Raw genomic sequence first — 20,614 nt, forward strand, 5'->3', positions numbered from 1 at the left:
AAAGTATAAACTTGCTATACAACCAGACAATGCAATATTAGCAATAAAAAGGAGTAAATTAATGACATACAACAATATGGATGATTCTCAACAACATTATGCTAAGTGAAAGAAATTACGCACAGTTAAATACAAATATGTATCTATAGTGTTCAGAAAGCAGTCCATTGATTGCCTGGAACCCAGATGCGTGGATGGGTTGGAGTGGGGGCTGAGAGTAGTTTGGGATACCGCACAGATAACTTTTTTTTTTTTTTTTTTTTTTTGCGTGTGTGTGTGTGTTACTGAAGATACATGACAACTTTTAAGGAGATGTACGTGGTATATAAATAATCATTTCAGTGGTATGTAAATGTGTCAAAACTCATCTAAATATTCACTTAAAATGGGTGCATTTTATTGCATGCAAACTGTACTTTGATGAAGTTGAGTTTTAAAAAAAAGAAAAGAAAAGAAAAAGGAGACAGCTTTCTACTGAGCTTCAACCTGGACAGACAATATTCTGGCACCTTTGTATCTTCATTTTCACCTACAGAGCCCCAGGTTTTCTGCTTGGAGACTGTCGGGGTGCCACACAGCCCAACATCGAGAGGAACTCTAGTTAATACCTTCAGCCCGGGTGAACTCCGGACAGTGGAGCAGCGAAGGTGGCGCGGGTTGGGTCCAGCGAACACGCCAGGGAAGGGCTAGAGGTGGGATGCGGAGCTCCCTCGTCGCCCCGCCGGGTTGGGCGCCGGGAGCACCACCGGATCCCATCGCTTGGGGCCGCTGATTCTTCGGAGGCTGGAGAACCTGAACACCCAATCAAAATGCGTGCCCCTGACTATGCGCGGAGGCCGATGGCCTTGGAGGTAGTGGATCCGCCCTTGGGTCCGCCATGCCTCAGCCTCCCACCCGCTCCTGCACCGAGCGCCGCCGCGTTCCACTTCTGAGTCAACCGAGTCCTCCAGGACGATGACGCAGTCCCTGATGGACCACCTGGCAATGGGAGAGGGCAGGACCTATCGCCAGAGCAGCCTACGGGGGGGGGGGGGGGGAGGAGAAGCCTCGGCCTCCTCCCAGGAGGCGGTCACCAGCCCAGATGCGCCCGGATCTGCCCTCTGGCAAAGCCAGCTCGCTCAGGACACGCTGGGTGGCTCTGGTTCGGCTTGTTCACTAGCCTCCTGCGCCCCATTGTAGCCCAGAGGCGCATCAGTGGGCGTCCTCTGGGAGATGCCGCCGGAACCCAGATCTGCGGGCTCCGCAGCTCCCCGAGGGGCACTGACAGAGCCTAGCCCGATCCGGTTCAGTTCCTCGGTCAGTGCTGCTTCATTGATCAGAGGCATCTGCCCACCTCTAAGTAAAATAGAATTCCTGGGAGTCACTGTCCAACCAGAAGGGGATGGGGGCGACAGGGAAGCAGAATCTGTCTTGGAAGAGCTGTAGCCCTGCTTAACCCAGAGATAACCCTCCCCCGCCCATCTTGTACATATCCTTCACCCACTCCCCACCTCCACCTTTCCAACCCCCCACCTATCCCTCAGATGTCTAATTGACTAATGTCCATGATTGCAACCAATTGTTTCTATGTAAACTTAATTAAAAGATATTTTTTCTGGAAGATTATTGTTGTGCAATCAGCTTACCAGCAGCTTAATCGTTAACAATCAGCAAATAAAAACAAACGATGTTTGCATGTCCCCTGGCTTGTGTTGGACAACCCAGACAAGGGGCACAAGCTGGTGGAGAACAGCAAGGAAAAAACCCCTCAGGTGGGAAAAAGGGAGCTATCCTCGACCTCCAGCTATGAAGACTTTCCCAGATATCACTCTTAAGCAGAAAATAAAAAACAAGAACACTTTCTATTCCTCTCAGCTGGATGCCTTGGGCTCAGTCCTACACAGAGCTTAGGGACTGTGCAGGGTGGGACTTGGATACTGAGCTGCTCACACTGCTTCTGTTTTTGACGGGTCATTGATAAGTCTTGCAAGTCTAAATGGGCCACGTTTTCCACATCTGTCACTTCTTTCTTATGGAAAAATGCATCAGAGCAAATGTTCTATCATGTGCCTCTCCAGCTCCATCCAAGCTCTGGCTGGCATGTAGCGATCTTGTTCTGGTAATCCTTGTGCCTTAAGAGAAGTTAAGGAGAAACTTGGCACTGTGTCAGAATGAGAGGGAAAAGAAAAAGCTCAAAATTCCTAGAAGCCAAAGGGCAAAAATTATTTGTGTTCAAGGAATCCCCTTCCCACCCCAGCAGTCCATCCTTCTGGGGCAGAGTGGCCTCTTTTCTTTCTTGGGAATTCCTGGACATCTAGTCCTCCAGAATGGCCATTCCATCAAAACTTTTGCATTTCAGTCTTTCCTCACAGTTGGTTCAGATTCAAATGGTAGCTCCTAAAGGTGTCATTAAACAGTTCCACTATGTTTGCTTGTTATGAATACAGCTGCAAAAATAAATAAATGAATAACTCAAATGAAGGGTTTATAGGCTCTGCAGAAGGCAGTATATTGGAATACTGAGACTTCAGTATGTAAGCAGCCAGTCATCTGCCTAGTAGATGGAATTAGGGCTGCCACTAATTAACTGGGAAGAGAAAACACACACACACACACCCCAATCATTGACTATAGAAAGAGCCTGGAGATGGAAAACATCTTCATCTTCCTCTCCCCTATCTCTGCACCCCCAGGCAAACTTTTGTTTTAAGGGCTTATCATTTCTTTCCTAGATTATTGTCAAAACTTCTGATCTTTCCTGTGCAGTTTCACCCCTCATCTGGACTTAGCAGCTCTGTCTTTGATGTGCAAATCTACTTTGGCTCTTGCTCCTGAGTTACTGTGTGGCTCTCCATTGTCTTTAGTGTAGAATTCAAACTACACAGTATCTAGCTTCTTCCAAGCTCACCCTTGGCCAACTGTCAGCTTCTACAGCTGTCAGCTTCTACTCAGCCTATCCCTAGGCCTTCTTATCTTCCCTAAGCATTTCTTGTAGTGTATTTGGACTGTGGAGAATTGGGTCCACAAGGATATGACCAGGACACAGCCCACATGTTATAAAATGCTACAAACTCTAGAGCTGGGCAGTCCTGGGTAAATCCTAGTTCTTCTGCTTGTGGACTCTGTGATCTTGGGGTAAATTAGTTAGTCTCTGGGTCTTAGATTCCTTGTCTATAAAATGAGAATAGTAAGAGCTACCTTATGGAATTGTTCTGAGGATTAAATGAGACAACTCACATTGCCTGATCCTCCCCCACCAATTCTCACTTTCCACATGCATTTTCCTGGTCTCTCTCCCAGTTAGTATGAAAGCTATGGAAGGCCCAAAGGCTTTTTTTTCCCTCTCTGCATCTGTAAACTGGTGTTAATAGCACTTACCTCATAGGTCTTGAGCGGATTACATGTTTCAAGGTACATGTAATCAGTTCACTGAAAAATTGTTTCCAGTTCGATGAAGTATAATGACTTGGGATGGGGGCTCAAGCAGAAAATAGTTTCATTATTTACCACACCTTTGTCTTTAATCCCAACCTATGCACTCATTTTTGTGGTTCTGGATGAATCTCAGGCAGCTTCTGTATATATTTCTGGTTGCTTTCAGATAATAAATTGCCCTGATCAATTTCATGAGTTTCAGAGAAGAAAATAAATTTTAGTATTTATGTTAATATATTGTATTAATATAATAAATTATGTTATAATTGTATAATTATGGTCATAATAATATTCATATTAATGTAAAGAAAACATTTTTAACTATTGCAGTTCTCTTTTTTATAGCTAGTTATGTGGTCATAGTTGGTGTTTTTAACTTCATTCTCTATTATTCAATCTATTTTCCCTTTGCTTCCAACACACTAAATGTCATAACTGAAAGATATCTGTATTATTGGGCTGGGATTGTGGCTCAGTGGTAGAGGGCTCCCCTAGCATGGGTGGGACCCAGGTTCGATTCTCAGCACCACATAAAAATAAAGGCATTGTGTTGGGTCCATCTACAAAAAAAGATACTCTCTATCTCTCTCTCTCTCTTAAAAAAGAAAGATATCTGTATTACATGTTTTACTTACATGCCATTAACCTAGGCAGTTATATTTTTTTCTAAATCTGAAAAGAACAAAGTTGTGGGGCTGGAATGAAAAAATTTCCCTGGTGGATCACTAAGAATGACAATGAGAGGAATCATTCTCATTTCAACCTCTTGATTTTCAGACCATGAATCCTGACTATGGGGGAAAAAAATCTCTACATATTGATCATTGCTTCAAGACATACACAGCTTCCTGAAGTACATTGCTTCAGTTCTGTCCAATGTGAGTATTCAACTGGCATTGAAACTGTGTCACCAAGTGACCATTCCACCATTCTATTAGGCCATTTACTTCAGAGTGACCAGGTACATTATAAGACCTCTGAATTCTATGATCATAAGTATTTTGCCAAATTTTATTTGCTGTTAAAGGATCCTTGATCAGAAGCCATGTTTAGTGAAATATTATACTAATATGATATTCTGTAAGTTGGTGAGTCTAGTTAGCAGAATGTAGACAAGGAAGGAAAAATCCATATTCAGATTAAGTGTCCCCTAGTGAGGAGAAGCTTGCCCCTTTATGATCGAAGTGTTCCAATGTAATCACCCTGCTACCATGTGACTGGCTATTCACCCTGGGGAATGGCACCACATTGAAGGTTCAGTGTTGGTCTAAGCTGTTGGCAAGTTGGCCTCTCAGCAGTGATTGTAGACAGATCAGACTTAATGAATAGAAGCCCATATTACTAAGCCATGCACAATTTCTGTCCCTGAACTTATATAATGGAACTATGAGACACTGGTCAAAGATAGAGATGGCTGATAAAAACAGCTGGAGAAAGAAATTTGCTATCTTAGTGCCCTGATTATGAAGATCATCCTCCACTAAGATTTCACTTCAGTGGACATTCATAAAGACACAAATATTTTCACTTTGTCTCAGTTCATCATGGTTCATTCACATACCTCTTCCCCAGATTTCCTTAATACCGATTTTCCAAATGTGTATTTCCCTCTAATACTATGAGTATCAGGTAAAACTTTCAGCCACAGCCCACACACCCACACAAAAACTTTTTTTAAGTATATATTTTTATCACTGGCTATCTGGCCTTCCAGAAAAAATGAGCAACTATGTGTATTGCTCAAACTTCTGAACAAAGGGAGGATTTTCCAGCTATCTTTCTGGGTCCCCTCTGAGTGGGATAGTAGTACTGCAAATATTTTCCTTTAGGTCAACTGGGTCAGAGAGAATTTCTCACGGAAGCACATGACAGGGAAGAGACAGTTTAGCAGGGTTAGAAACCTAGGGAATCTGGGGTACTTGTTCATGCAATATTTTTTTCACCTTTAAGGCCTGCTCAAGTTCTAACACATATACATACCACTTCCACTTGATAGTAGAATATTGCTGTAAATAATATCCACCTCATGATAGGAAGCTCAGGTCTCATGGTAACTTGGTAATCCAGAGTCAAACATTGAGTTTCTAGTAGCCCCTCCCCAATGAAGCCAAAAGGGAAAGAATTATCTGAAGAGAGTGGCATAGTTCCATCCAAAATCCTAAAGGTTTGTACTGTGATTCATCTTTAGCATCTGCTGAAGTTTCCATACACTTGTTCATAGTTCTACACAGTACCAGACACTTGAAGCGCCATTGAACCTGACAGCTTGATTCAAGAAGCAGATAAGTTTGCACATTCTGGGTCCTACTCAAAACTGCCAGACATTTGAGTTATTTGATATATTAAAGTTGCATGACAACAGGAATTGAATGTTACTTTCCAAAACTAAGGGGCTCACCAAACACTGCTCCCCTTTTTTAGTGTAGAGAAGCGAGAGGTAGCAACTTGTTTTTCACCTTAGATGTGATACTTCAATGTACCTCAAATCTCTGGGCCTCAATAAATTTTACTCAAATTTCTGTGGTACTTATTTCCAACCATCTGGATGCATGTGTCTTACCAAAGCCTCTGAATTACTTGCTACTTGCTACCTACCTGGTCCATTCAGGATCATGTCATTCCTATAGTAGATAAAGCCCTGAGGAAGGAAGATGAAGGCATGTTGCTGGCTTTACCAGTTGGGAGTAAGCTGAGTCTGGTGATCTTTCCTAACAGGCATAAAGAATAAGCATTTTGCCAGGTCAACACCTGCAAACCAGATGTCGTATGAGGTCTTAGATCCACAGGCTGAGAATCCAAGAGCACAGCCAGCAGCTGCTCAGTTTCTGTGAGGGCCTCAGTGTGGCAGGGCATATGGGTGTGTGCAGAAGAGGCAAAACCCACTCCTATTAGAAAGGTATTAACAACCAAATCTCCTTTTAGAGGTTCCACCTCACATTACTTCAAATTACAACATGAGCTTTGAAGGTAATAAACCATAATCAAGCAATAGCAATGATTTTTGTAGCCACTGGGGTAATAAGATTTGCATAGAGAAATTGGAAGATCAGAGGAAAGCCTTTCAAACATTTTGAGCTCAGGCAGGCCAGCTACTAGAGCAGGATCCCAAAGAAGTCAATAGAAGTCTTGTTGTCTCTGCCTCTGAAATATGGACTGATATTTCTGTGGGTCAAAAGGGCTGGAAGTTGCTACTACTTCTGGTAGTGGCATGGGGCAGAATAAGTACAACCTGGAACGTGCTGGAAGTAATTGCTGCTTCTGCTGAATTTCTCTGCCTTCCACATAATTTAAAAATGTATCTTTTTAGCCAACCCTAACCATGACAAGAAGATGATTCTGGAAAATATAGTTCTAGCTTACCCAAATTGACCCTATACAAAACCACCATACACCATTTATTAGCTTCTTGATATTGAGCAAATTATTTAATGTCTATGAAACTTTCTCTTTTTATCAAAGTTTGGCATTGTCTCGAGGTACATTGTCCTGGGTTTCTGGATGATGTCCTATTGCAGAAGATCTCTTACTTATAGGTATAAGTAAGAGGTTCTCTGCAATTGATGTGGGCAATGCCTCCTTCCACTGGCCACTTAAAACCATTTGGCCATGTGGCTTCTGTAAGTCTTTCCCTAGTTAGGTTCACCTCTCTTTTCCAGGCACTCCCGAGCAGTCTGCATCTGGCCCATGAAAAATGCAAACATCTGCTCTACTAAGCTCTCAGGGGTGCGCTCACCCTGAAGGCAGTCATCTGGACTCACTATCAGAGCAGCAATCCTGCCACAGCCACTTGCCTTTAGATTATCTTTAGGTCTGAGTCCCTTTACCCCCACACATATACCAATGATGCCAGTCAAACTCTCAGGGTTATTCCCTCTGGAATACCCACCTTAAGGGTTATTGTAAGAAAGAATCAATACCCTTGGCTGGAGGGGGTAGAAAGTGACATCTCTCTGCAGACAGCTCTTCAAGTGCACCTTTTAGCCTCAACTGTTAGCCTTCTGAGAGGAGGCAGGTAATGAGCTGTTGACCACCCACTTTACAAGTCTGAACAAATAGTCTTGCATCTTGATTTAGAATATAGGGTTGCTTGAGAATAATTCATACCCCACTTTCTTTTTCCAACCTTTAAGATTTCTCTCAAAATTTTAGGACAGGAGGTTTCCATTTGTCAACAAAAAATAACAACTCTGCTCTAAGGAATAAGAAAAAAATTTATTCTGAGCCAAACATAAGTAACCATGGGCTGGGAACAGATTCAAATTTCCTGGAATAACATGGTTCTCCTGTGGAAGAAGTTGAATGGGCTTTTGTAGTCACAGAAGAAAGGAGATGGGGACTACAAACAGATGGAGAAATCTCTTCTAGAAGATTCAGGTGTTATCTTTCATTAACTGAGGAACTCTTGTACAAGATTCAGATGTTATCACATTTTTACCAAGCTTAGTATTCATTTCAAGAGTTTTATTTTATAGTCACAAGAATGCTAGGTCGGATACACAGATCAATAATAAAAAGCTATTAAAAGAGATTAAAGATAGCCCAAGATAACTTGACTCTTGATCTGCAACATTCCATCTCTCCAATCAAGATATGTTAGATGTCCAAGATCAAACAGTCTTCGGGCTCTTTGGAGATCTTTAGTTCATATGTTTAATATATGGTTACCTCGCATGGTACTTGATACATGGTAGACATTCATTAATAGCAGTGATGATGGTACATTGCCAATCACTCAGCATGTAGGTCAATCCAACTTTTGAAAATGCATAATCATTTTCAAAAGTTGAACTCCCTTCCAGAGTTAGTACTCTCATGAATGGTTTAAAAAGGGCTATCTTTTACCTATTCTACAAGTCTATTCCAAATACATGAATAGCTATCTGGGTCCAGTAGCTGCTGTGCCCATGCCCACCGCAGAACCACACTTAGTGACAAACCACAAACTTAAGGATATCGGGATCCAGTTCAGCTACTTGCCTTGGGGGAAGAGAGAAATGAGTCCTCTCTACCCTGTAATGGAGTCCCATCTTAGTCCCAGCAGGTGGAGGAGGAATGTACAATTATGTGCTGGGCTGTGTGCAGCCAGTGTGCCTTGGTCTAGCCATCTGTCTTGATTAATAATCTCTGTGCTGAACTAGTTCGTACGTATTTTGAATATCATCCTTGCTTGTAGATATGGAAATACAAAAATCCACAGATACCCCAAACACCAGCAGCATACATGCATGTACAATTATAACATTACCCCAAGCTACATATGCAGTTTAATCTTTTTTAAGTATTTTTCTAGTTGTAGATGGACACAATATCTTTATTTATTTATTTTTATGCGGTGCTGAGGATCAAACCCATTGCCTCACATGAGGCAGGCTCTCGACCACTGAGCTACAATCCCAGCCCCTGCAGTTATATTCTTTAAGTTTAAAAGTAGAAACAACAAGAACTTGGAAAGCATGAACTGAACGGATATATGGAGTGACAAAACCTTAGGGAAGGCTCTATCTGCTCCAAGTCTTCTCTTGGAATCTCTCTTAGTCTTTCCTTCTTTCTTTTTTTAAAAATTCATTTATTTGTATGTAGTGCTGAGAATCAACCCAGTGCCTCACACATGCTAGGCAAGCGCTCTATCACTGGGCCACAGTCTCAGTCCCTATTTCTTAGTCTTGATGTCTTCAATTCTTTTCAGGTATAACAAGTGACAATGGAAGGGAATAAAGGGGACACAGGCACACTCAGTGTCAGGCAAACAGCCCCCTCAAAGCAGAAATACAATGCAGTCTCATTTTCCAGATTGTGAAGTGTGCATATTAAGAAAGCTTAAAAAAAACACTTTATCAGGAATTGGCAAAATTGTTCTATAAAGGCTCAGATAATTATTCAGGTTTTTTGAGGAGGGGGGACATATGGTCTCTTTTAAAAAATTCAACTCTGGGGCTGGGGATGTGGCTCAAGCCGTAGTGCACTCGCCTGACATGCGTGCGGCCCAGGTTTGATCCTCAGCACCACGTACAAATAAAGATGTTTTGTCTGCCGAAAAACTAAAAAATAAATATTAAAAAAATTATCTCTCTCTCTCTCCCTCTCCCTCTCTCTCTCCCTCTCCTCTCTCTTTAAAAAAAATTCAACTCTGCTGTTACAGCACAAAAGCAGCCAATAATAAGTAGGCAATAATAAGCAAATAAATATGGTTCTGTTGCAATAAAACTTTATTAACAAGGAAAGGTGAGAAAGGAGTTTCATTTACAGACTCCTGTAGCAGAGTGTAAGAACCTAGAAGCCATCAGGGCTGGCTTTACATCTTTCAGGGGTTGACAGGGGCTCCATCCCGTTTGCTCCAGAAAAGGCAAAAATGAATTCTGTCATGGCATTAGTTTTGTTTTATTGTGTCTTGTGCTCTGGTGTTTTGATGATGTGGTGAAGTGGTGCAGTACTGGGCTTGAACCCAGGGGCACTGACCACTGGTATATCCACAACCCTTTATACTTTTTATTTTGAGACAGAGTCTTGCTATGTTGCCTGGGCTGCCCTCAAATTTGTGATCCTCCCACTTCAGCTTCCCCAGTCACTGGGATTACATGTGTGCCCACTGCACCTGGCTGCTTCTTCTCTCTTTCTGTGTGTGTATCTCTAATGTTTCCATTTTTTCCTTCTGTCCTCTTGCACTCAAGCCATGAAAGTGTCCAGACTCTTTCATGTTTATAATTCTTCCTCTTTCTTTCTCTTCTTCTTCTTCATCCCTCCCTCCTCCTCCTCTTTTTCATCCTTTGTTCTGGATATTGAACCCAGTGGTGCTTAACCACTGAGCAACATCACCAGCCTATTTTATATTTTATTCAAAGACAGGGTCTCAGGAAGTTGCTTAGGGTCTTGCTAAATGTTAAGGCTGACTTTGAACTTAGATCTTCCTGCCTCAGCCTCCTGAGCTTCTGGGATTACAGATTACACCTAGCTTCACATACATTCTTGCTAACTACTTTCCAGGTCCCTCATCAGTTCTGGGGTAAGAAATGATGTGCAGTAATGAAAAGATCACTTGTCTGAGTGGGTCATTGGGCAGAACAAGCCAGCAGTCTGCTGTGTATCTTTGGGAAAATTACCTAAGCTCTCCAAGCTACCCTTTCCTTATCTAATAAATGAGCGAGTTAACTAACTGGCCCCTGAAATACCTTCCAGCTGTGAGCTTGTGATTTTAGGAAGCTACAGCATCAACTCTGTGCAACTGTCTGGCGCCATTAATTAAGATGTCACTCACAGACCTTAAAGAAACTGGCAGGAGGCAAAGAAATCCGCTACATGATCTGTAACTAGCAAACTTCCTAAGGCCTTCACAGCTGAGGGGCAGAGGGTGCCTGTGAACTCAGAGGACGTGAGACCCAGCACATGAAGGGGAGACGAGAAAGACAATCCATGGAAACCAATTTACATTCTAGGCTCTCATTGTACAGCTACAAAATGCACACAAATATTGACTTAGTTGGAAACAAGATCCCAGGGAGCTACTATTGGAAAGTGGGACACCTTCTCCATCAGATCCTCTCATGTGGGGCTTTTATGGCCATGTAAAGGACACCCTTCAAAGCCCTTCAGATAAATATATGAATAGGTTTGAAGAAAATATGGCCTTGAGGAGCTAATAAAATAAACTACCAGATACCAGCATGTGTCAAAGGAAAGCAGTCTCCTCTGAGCAGGGGTGAGGGAGGCCAGGGAAGGTAGGAGAATGAGGTTGGCTGGTGTAGAGGCTGGCACTGGTTGGCTGATGATGAGCAGGGGCCTGGAGCTCTGTCCCTACCGTCTAGACACAGTCTTGAGGGTGAGGAGGGAATGGAGGAGCCCACATTCTGGCCTCCAGAAGAGCTTTTATTGCCTGACTCTGCTAAAGTTGTCTCACTTGTAGTCTAAATAATTAACTTATCCATCCCTAAAGGGGCATTCAGAGAAAAACAAAACCCACCCCTGCCCTCAAGTTCAGGTTTCCATGGCACCCAGGGCAGGCCAGGAGCCTGGGAAGCCATCCCAAGCTGCAAACGTGGCCTGATTTCAGAGGTTCACTGGGGTTAGTGACCTGAAAAAGGCCAAGAGTTGCTTTTTGTATTTGAGCTAAAATTTTTTGCAATTTTGAAAGTTTTTTTTAAAGCCAAATGACACAAACAACAAAAACAAAGAATGTGCAACAGAGACTTCTGTGGTCTGCAAAGCCTAAGATATTTACTCTCCAACTCTTTCCAGGAATAGTATATCAACCTTTACTCCCTCCTCCAGGTCCTTTCACAGCCCTGAAGGAGGCAAGAATGGCTTTGATCAGCTTCCTGATAACCCCACCCAAGAGCCCACTGTATGCAGAGATTATGGTTGTCACAGCACTGATATTTACAGTCCAGCAAGAAGCTGGCACCATTGTTCACCCCATTAACAAAAAAAGAAAGAAAAATAAAAAATATACTAGGGTGGGGTGAGGGAGACATCAGTCTTGATTCTACTGTATAAAGAGGTAGGCAGAGAGGGAAGGACTGAAACTAGTCCCAAGTCATCTTATTTGCCTTCTTGAGGATTAGAAAGCGGCAACATCCCAGTTGGTTTCTGATGACACCCTACCCCTAATGCCCTGTTGATCCCCACCGTCACAGAGGCTCCATCCAAGATATCTTATGGTGCCAGCTGACCCTCAGCCCTAGACAAAGGCTCCAGCCTACCACCTCACCAGGTGACTTTGAAGGGACAGGACTTTGGCCAGCCATTCACTCCTCCCAGACTTTCTCCTAGACCCAGAACCTCTGAGAGCATCACAGGCTAAAGACCATAAAAGACATGGGTCAGAGCAGGCAATGGGGATGTGGGGATGCCCCACTGCAAGTGGGCTGAGTGACCTCTGTGTTATCATGGAGTCTATTTGGAATTTGGGGGGCTTAGGGCAGAGTGGAGACAAAGTGACTCTACATCCTGGTGTGTGAAGATTCTGGGTTATTGCAGATAGGAGAACAGAAAACTTGGTCAAAGTGTCTAGCATGTTCCAAGAAAAATGTTGCTACTGTCCAGCCAATGCTTTACAGGGTCAGGTGTAATAAGGAATGTCTATGTTGGAATTCCAATGTCAACACTAGTGAAAGGCTACAGTCTTAGAGATTCGAAAGACCAGGCTGTGAGCTCATGGGATAATCATCTCAATCTCAGCACTCTGGGGCTCAGTTTCTCTCTCTCTCTCTCTCTCTCTCTCTCTCTCTCTCTCTCTCTCTCTCTCTCTCTCTCTCCCACTCTCTCTAATGCTGGGGATCAAACCCAGACCTCACATATGCTAGGCAAGTACTCTACCATTGAGTTACACCCACAGCTCTTTTTATTTTGAGATAGGGTCTTGCTAAATTTTCCAGGCTGTCCTCAAACTTGTGATCCTTCTGCCTCAGTCCCAGAGTTGCTGGGATTATAGGTATGCACTACCACATCCAGATTTCTTATCTGTTACAATAAGCAAATGAACAGAAAGGTGAGGGGCTTGGATGAGGCTGATTCTAAGGACCTGCACATTCCATACCCAACAAACAGCTCAAATATGCCATGACTGCACAGATGCTTTGCTGGAAAAGTTGTCACAATCATTGTTTTCCTTTCCTAAATCAATCCAATCCCATCCAAATGTGAGATCACTGGCCTGGCATAAGGGAGAAAGCTTTCCTTCAACTTGTTAGCAGGTTACCAGGGAATCAGGATGCATGGAAAGGTGATGAGTGTGAATTCTTATCTTTGTGTCTTGTGATCAGGAAGTAGCCAAAGAGCTTCAAAAATTTCATCCCCAAACTCCTACCATGCCCACAGCAGGTGGTTCAGAAGTCATGGTGCCATAGACTCTCAATGACCCAAAGTATCTGACTTCAATTCCCCAGCCTGACTGGATATTCCTTAAGGGCAGGAATTGTGTCTTGACCTTCTTTGTCTCTAGCAGAGCACAGTTTTCTAGATATGTGGTTGGAGATCCTTCCATATCTGCTTAGCGACTTGATTAAAATCAAGAGTGGTAATGCTGAATTTGACATGGAGCATGAGTCCAGGTGAGTGAATCTCTTTAATTTGAAGGGGGTGATGACTGGATGCCATTCTTCAGTCCAAGGCTCAATCAAGCGTCTCCTGTCCAGGTTGTGAGCCCTAAGAGCTATGTGTGACCTAGACAACAAATAATAGAGGAAGGAAAGATGGATACATTCCAGTGTGCCAGAGACTCTCCAGGATATGCAGGTCACAGTGCTGCTGGCCCCTGGCTCCTGAAGCAGGCCAGGCTGGGAAAGTTACCCCAGGTGGACCATGCAAACATAAATCAGGCACACTTTACCCACTATTTGCTTCCAGGTCACTGTACAAATTGCAAGCACAGTGTAGGCTTTATGGGCTACAAACCTAAACATATAATGTGTTGACAAATGTCACAAGCTCTGTGGTGGGTCTCATTCTCATCTAGGCTTAGGTATATTCAGAATGGCTGTCTCCTTTCTCTGCCTACAGATAAGATGCTCTATATCTAGTCAAACTCCCTGCTCCATTTGTTCTGTGCTCTGGGAAAATGGTTGCTTTCTTCAAAACTATTGATGCTGCCTTTCCTTCTCTTCTTGTTTGTTTGCCTGTTTGATGTGTGTGGTGATGGGCATGGAATGTAGAAGGCAGTGCCTTGGCTTGCCCCCGCAGTGTCACTAATCTGTACAAATGGTGATGACAAAGAGATGCAACAAATTAACTATGACACACATGGAATTGCTAACAACTTTGATAAAATTTTAATTACCCTTTGTTTCATGGGACAGGCAACAAACCATGAAAATAATAATCCTCTTGGGTGCTGTCACAGCATACAGAGCAATTTGACTAGAGGAAGGGAAGTATGATCTGTAAGGAGTTTAGAATTGTGGGAAAGGGGGGACAGTCCATGGAGAAGTGATGGGCAGAGTGGCTGCTATACCTGGAATTCAGGTAGAAGGAGAGACTCCTCCCTGAATTACCTAGATAGCTTCCCCAATTCCCCACTTTGTTTGTATAGACTTGATGTTTTCCAGAAGCAAACTCACTGTAGGCAAAGAAGAGAAATCAAGGCATATGGACCATCAAAAAATCTGCCAGAAAGACACGCCTGGATTTCTGATCCAGAGCCCTAACGCCAGTCCCCAGAGTCTGACTGGACGTGGAAGGACCACCTGGGGACGCAGTGAGTATCTCACTGCTCACAGATACCACCTTGGGTCATGCCATCCTGCATCCCCAGGGCTCCTGTTCCCCCTTGGCTGCCCCAGGTGAAAGGGGAAGAAGAGGAGTAGAATGAGGTGTCCACCTAGATACCTTAGTGGTTTTGACTTTGTGTCCACTGCTGCAGCTCCATCCCAACAGGTCTGGGAGCACCTTACACTCCTCCCCTGGCAGGCAGGGCTCCACCACCTCTGCAGGACGATGGAGGCTGTTGGGGCAAGAGGCAGGAGTGCAGCTCTAAGCTCTCTGTGAGCACAGTCAGCAGTCAAGAGGGGGGGGGGTCTACGAATGAGGTATACATTTCCACACACCCCTGGCGTGGAGTTCTGTGTTTCCCTTGTCTTCTGCCTACTCTGGGCTCCCCAGAGAGGCAGAACTGTTGAGGTTTGGGGACATACCCCTACCAACTTTAATCCTATAGGTCCCAGCATCTCACCAAAGACATTGAGGGGGAAAGGAGGCAGTTGAAGTTGCCTCTGAGGCCATAATGTCATTGGCACAGAGGCACCAATCTTCAGCTTGGTGTGTGTGAGCAACTATGCACCATGTGCAGAGGTCCACAGACCAGGAGGGCACAAGCTGCCATGCATGTGATCATGCTGGGCATGGTTACTTGGATGCCACTTAAGCATGAGAACAGAAGCCAGAGTTGGTAGGTGGGAAAGGGTGATGTGAAGGAACACACGTGTCCACGTAAAGGCAGGGTTGAGAGTAGAGCATGTGGAAGAGGCTGGGGAGAGAACAGTAGGTGAAGAGCCCAGGTCTAAAAGGCTGTGTGTGGCAGATAGCCTAAAGTATGAGGGAACGTGTCTGTCGGTGTGGGCTGGGCAGTGAGGGACAGCACACAACAAGAGCTTTCCTTGTTTACGACACAGAGATAGTCATATCTGCCCTCCTGTCCCCCAGAGGGTGCCCCATCATTTGAGACTCTGATCATGAAAGCCCTGAGATGGGTATAAAATTGGATCCCCAGCAGATGGCAAGGCCCAACCAGACCTCCTTATCTCTCTGCTCAGAGTCCTCCTGACCAGGGCCTAGCTTCTCACTCACCTTCCACACAGGAGGGGTTTGCCCGCATAGTACCAGCCACCTGGCCGGAAAAGCAGGAGCATTTTATGGTCTGGGAGTGCTCCTCAATACGGTTCCTATTGCAGCAGCGGTGAGAAGCAATCACCTCACAGGTGCCCTGCTTTACAAGGACTGATGGGGCCAGCCACATCAGATCAAGTCCCCAGCCCAGGCCTCCAGCCCTGCTCCCCTCCCACCCACCTGCTGGTCCTTGAGCCCCTTCTACCTGCTAGGGAGAAGGCCTTTCCTTCCTTCCTTTCTTGTTTGTGTGTGTTGGGCAGGAAGTACTAGGGATTGAGCCAAGAAGCCCTCTACCACTGAGCCTCACCCCAGCCCTTTATATTTTATTGGGAAACCAGGTCTCGCTAAGTTGCTAAGGCTGGCTTCAACTTGCCTCAGCCTCAGAAGTCACTGGGATTACAGGTGTGAACCACTACACCTGGCAGGGGGAAGGTTATTTAAGAAATTTCCAGGGCTTTGGTTTTAGCTCACTGATGGACCACATGCCCATCAGCATCAAGTCCTGGGTTTGATCCCCAGCATCACACACAGAAAAATCCAATGGCAGGGGAGAAAGAAGCAGATGAAATCTTCCTGTTCCTCCCCAGTGAAGCCGCACTCATCACCCTTTGGCAGACCCTGGGTCTGAGCAGAAGAAAGTTGAAGTCCCGCACCAGGTCTTGCCCTGACCTCCCTGCTTTCTCAGGGTGAGGACAAGGGCCCCAGGGCTTACAGTGCGTGGGGAGAATCATCCGCTTATATAGGCTTTAGCAATCCCAGAAGGAAAACCCCATAATTAGGCCAGGAGGCTAGACTTAAGCCCCCACCTGAGGGCCTCTCTCTCTGCAGAACACCTTCTGGCCTGGAAGGGACAGAGAACAGTGTGTCTGCCCAGGCATCCTCCTGGTGGGGATAGCAGAAGGGAGCAGTTGCCTGGGTGATAAACAGAGGAGGAGTCAGAACTCTGAAATCTATGGATTTTAGTTTGCCTCTGAGATCTGCTCGCTATGTGGAACAGGGTGGGGTGTTATGCAGTTTTCCAGGTGTGCTGGAAAACCTCCTTCCCAGTCCCTGCCACCTCCCCCTAACCTGTGGCAGTTGGATGCTGTGAGGAAGCAGAGGCCAGGAGGGTCCACAGCCACATCAGGCACAGTGCCAGCAGCCAGTGGCCTGCATTCCAGTTTTGCAGGGCCCTTTCATTCATCGTGTGGAGAGAAGGGCACACTTGGCATAGCTCCAGGCAGGAGGGGCTCTCCTAGTGCCCAACCCCAGTCGCTTCTCTGTGCTATGCCATCTGGGAGGCAAGGGTGGGTAAGATGCTCACCTTGTCCCCAGGCAGCTCGAAGCCTGGCACAAAGTCACTGTAGGAAGCAATGGATGCCACAGAGAACAGGGGAGCAAGAAGGGAGAACCTGAGGAGGAAGTGACATTTAAAAGGGGTCTTAGAGCTGAACACAGTGGCACACTTGTAATCCCAGCTGCTTGCAAGTCTGAGGCAAGAGGATCCAGAGTTCAGAGCTAGCCTCAGCAAAAAGCAAGACGCTAAGCAACTCAGTGAGACCCTGTCTCTAAATGAAATACAAAATAGGGCTGGGGATGTGTTTCAGTGTTTGAGTGCCCCTGAGTTCAATCCCTGGTATCCCCCAAAAATTAAAAAAAAATGGGCTGTGGTGTGAGAGGAACAATCATGCTAACTCCCATTTTTTTTCAGTTCTTAACCCAGGAATGCTCTTGAATTTTTCATGACTATTCCAAAGAGTAGGATAGTTATTACCTATTTTATAGATGAGCAAACGGAAACTCAAAAAGTCTGGACACAACCCAAACAGCCACCAGTGAAGGACTGGCTAAATGCATTGAAGAGAATCTGGGCAGTCTCTTCCAAACAGCTGTGTAAACACAATGGAAAATGCTTTATATAATGATGCATGCAGTGATCTCCAATGATAATCCACAGTTAAGAGGGGGCAGCAACATGTGGGACCATGTGCATAAAATGTGTAAAAGAAAGGGATTATTTTTGCTGCTTGAATAGGCATAAACTAGATCTGGAGCCACATGTGGTGGTCTGTACCTGTAAATCTCAGCAATTCTGGAGGCTGAGGCAGGATTGCAAGTTGGAGGTCAGCCAGGGCAATTTAGTGAGAGCTTGTCTCAGAATACAATAAAAAGGGCATGCACTTCAGAGGCCAGATAAGTCTGGCTGAAGATTCCTTAAATGGTGTGTCCTGCAGTGTCCTGTTAGTAGGTTCTATACCAGGCTCTGCATGTCATTGATGTAGGATCCATATTTTAATACTGTTCCTAACATTGCATTTAATAGCAAGATGTCTTTGACTTGATTTTATTCTTTGTAATTCTAGGAACGAGATTTTAGTTTAGCCATTACTGATATTTTTTAAAAAGGGATATGGTTTCTTGCACAGCACTTCAAAAGAGAAACAAGCTTCGGTTCTCAATGCTGACCTTTCTTTTTCAGGTACAAGTTTTCTAGCTCAGACAACTGAGAAAAACTATAGACCATCCTTGAGGAATTGGTTACACATTGTTTTTCTATATTGCAGGCAGATTGGGTTGTGATGGTGGTGTACAGGCAGATACAGGATCTGATAGCCTGGGATGTTGCCTACTAAAATGTTACTTTGTATCAGAAAGTTTTAGTACAACAAAATAAAGGACAATTTCAGAAATACTAATTAAAAATAAAAAGTGCCAAGGAAGTAGCTGGCAATAGAGTAGCCCTGAGTTCAATCACTAATAACACACACACACACACAAGCACACACACACACACACACACACACACACACACAAAACACCAAACCAAACAAAACCAAACCTCACCAAACAAAAATGTCAAAAAATTAGATATGGAAAAAACAGGAATAACATTTTTTTTTTGCCATTTAGAAGGAAAAGTGGTTGGCTGAGAAAGAAGATGACTTATTTTTCTACCAATTTCTTTTTTACTCCCTATTTATTTTTTCCTTTTTTGTACCAGGGATTGGACCTAGGGATACTTAACCATTGAGCCACATCCCCTGCCCCACCATTTATATCTATTGTTTGTTTGTTTGTTTGTTTTGAGAAAGGGTCTTGCTAAATTGCTTAAGGCCTCGTTAAATTGCTGAGGATGACCTCGAACTTGCATCTTCCTGCCTCAGGGAGTTGCTGGGATAACAGGTGTGCACCACTATACCCGGCTCTTTTTCATTTTATGAGTTTCAAACCTGGGGAATGTAATGGCCATTTAATTTAAACAATATTTAAATTTAAAAATGAAAAGAAAGCTAATGGAAGTCAGATGATTTGCCAAGGTCAGGCAGCATGGGGGTGGCAGGCGCCAGAACCCAGCAATCTTCCCTATGCCCACCTTGCTTCTGAGCCAAACTCTCTTCCCCTTTCCTTATCCTCCTCCATCCTTCGTGGTTCAAACTCCCAAATCTGTTCCAGAGAGAGGGCTAGAAATGGAGGGAATTCCATCTGGGAAGTAGAGGTACACAAAGGCTGAGAGCTGCCCAGCCAGATGGGGCAAAAGCAGTCTCAGGAGGCATCAGAGTCTCAAGCTCAGGGATAGACCCGGGTCACTACCTCTGTTGCTCACCTAGCCCCTTGGGTCACTGTTGACCTCCCTCAATTACCAGCACAATTCTGAGAGTATCAGGGATCAAACAAATGCCAGGACCCAGCTGCTCTCTTAGAATAAAATGCCCGATCTCTGCCCACCCCTCACACTTCATATCTTCAACTGTTTCTTAACTTACCTTTTGTTTGGATCTTTTAGATTCAGTCTGCTCATCTGCTGGTCTCAGACTCACTCCACCTGGACAAGTAGGAAAGATTTCAGTGAGCTGTGAGGTCCAGAGGGAGCCCAGGCCCTGGTCTGGTAGGGTAAAGGAAAGCTTGGGAGAAGGCAAGGGTGTTGGCTGGCTGGAGTCCAGTTCTGAAGCTGTTCTAGGCAGGGGATGAGTCTCTTCTTCTGGCTTGGGAATGACCCTTACAGAGTCAGCATGAGCTTGGGACCATTGTCAGGGAGCTTCAATGTCACAGGAGTGAAGCAGCGTTGGGAGGAGTCTAAGAATCAGCACTGTCATCTCTCTGATCTTGGAACAGAGCTGAGGATCAGGGGAGGGTTCTAAGCAGAATCTGCCAGATAGATTCCTGCTGGGAGAGACCTCTGGGGAGGATTCCCGAGCCCTGAATCCTCTTTGCCTCTACCACCAATGTCCCATGGCACTTGCTTCCTGGACTTATATACAGCTGGCTCAATTCTGCCACTGTCACCCTCTTTCACCCCACAGAGCCAGAATGGGGGTACAGCAGTTCTCTGAACTGCAGGCCACAGCTCCCCAACACCTTCTCCTAAGTACTCCTTCTTTTTCAGCCTCCTAAATAGGCAGAAGTGAAACGCAGGATGGTGAGGCCCTGGAAGGAAGAGAACACTGCCTTCTAGCTCCCAGCAACAAGGGTCCTACAAAGGGAGAATGAAGGTGTTCAAAGGAAGTGATGGCAATATCCTGGGGATAGGTAAGCTCCCACCTGTCTGGATGTATCTCTTTCCTGAATTGGTCTCTCCTCTCTCCACCCCTATCAGGAAACCTCATTTCAACTATTAGAAATGCAACTTCTCCCAGGTGAGGGGTGCTGGGGATTGAACCCAGGGCCTCAGGAATGCTAGACAAGGGCTCTACTTCTTAGCTACATGCTCAGCCTGTCTCAGGTGATCTTGTCTCTGAGCTTCCAGACCCTTCAGTTTCACTCACCTGGTCTCTCTTATGAACCCCAAGACTCATAAGATCTGGGGGAGGGGAGAGGATTGGGGCTAGAGGAAGCTGCAGAAAGCTCCTGAAAATTTTTCTTCAACTTCTATGCTCTACCTCAGTTTCTCAACCTGTTTCCCCCTCATCCA

At 44.8% G+C, this 20,614-nt stretch overlaps 1 pseudogene; it reads right to left on the reverse strand.

Moving 5' to 3' along the window:
* Window positions 1-1,118: 1,118 nt before the first annotated feature.
* On the reverse strand, window positions 1,119-16,909 carry LOC143386900 (chemokine-like protein TAFA-3; annotated as a pseudogene).
* Between the last annotated feature and the right edge of the window lie 3,705 nt (window positions 16,910-20,614).

This window comes from Callospermophilus lateralis (assembly GCF_048772815.1).
Source record: "Callospermophilus lateralis isolate mCalLat2 chromosome 11 unlocalized genomic scaffold, mCalLat2.hap1 SUPER_11_unloc_3, whole genome shotgun sequence".
NCBI classification, from domain to species: Eukaryota; Metazoa; Chordata; class Mammalia; order Rodentia; family Sciuridae; genus Callospermophilus; species Callospermophilus lateralis.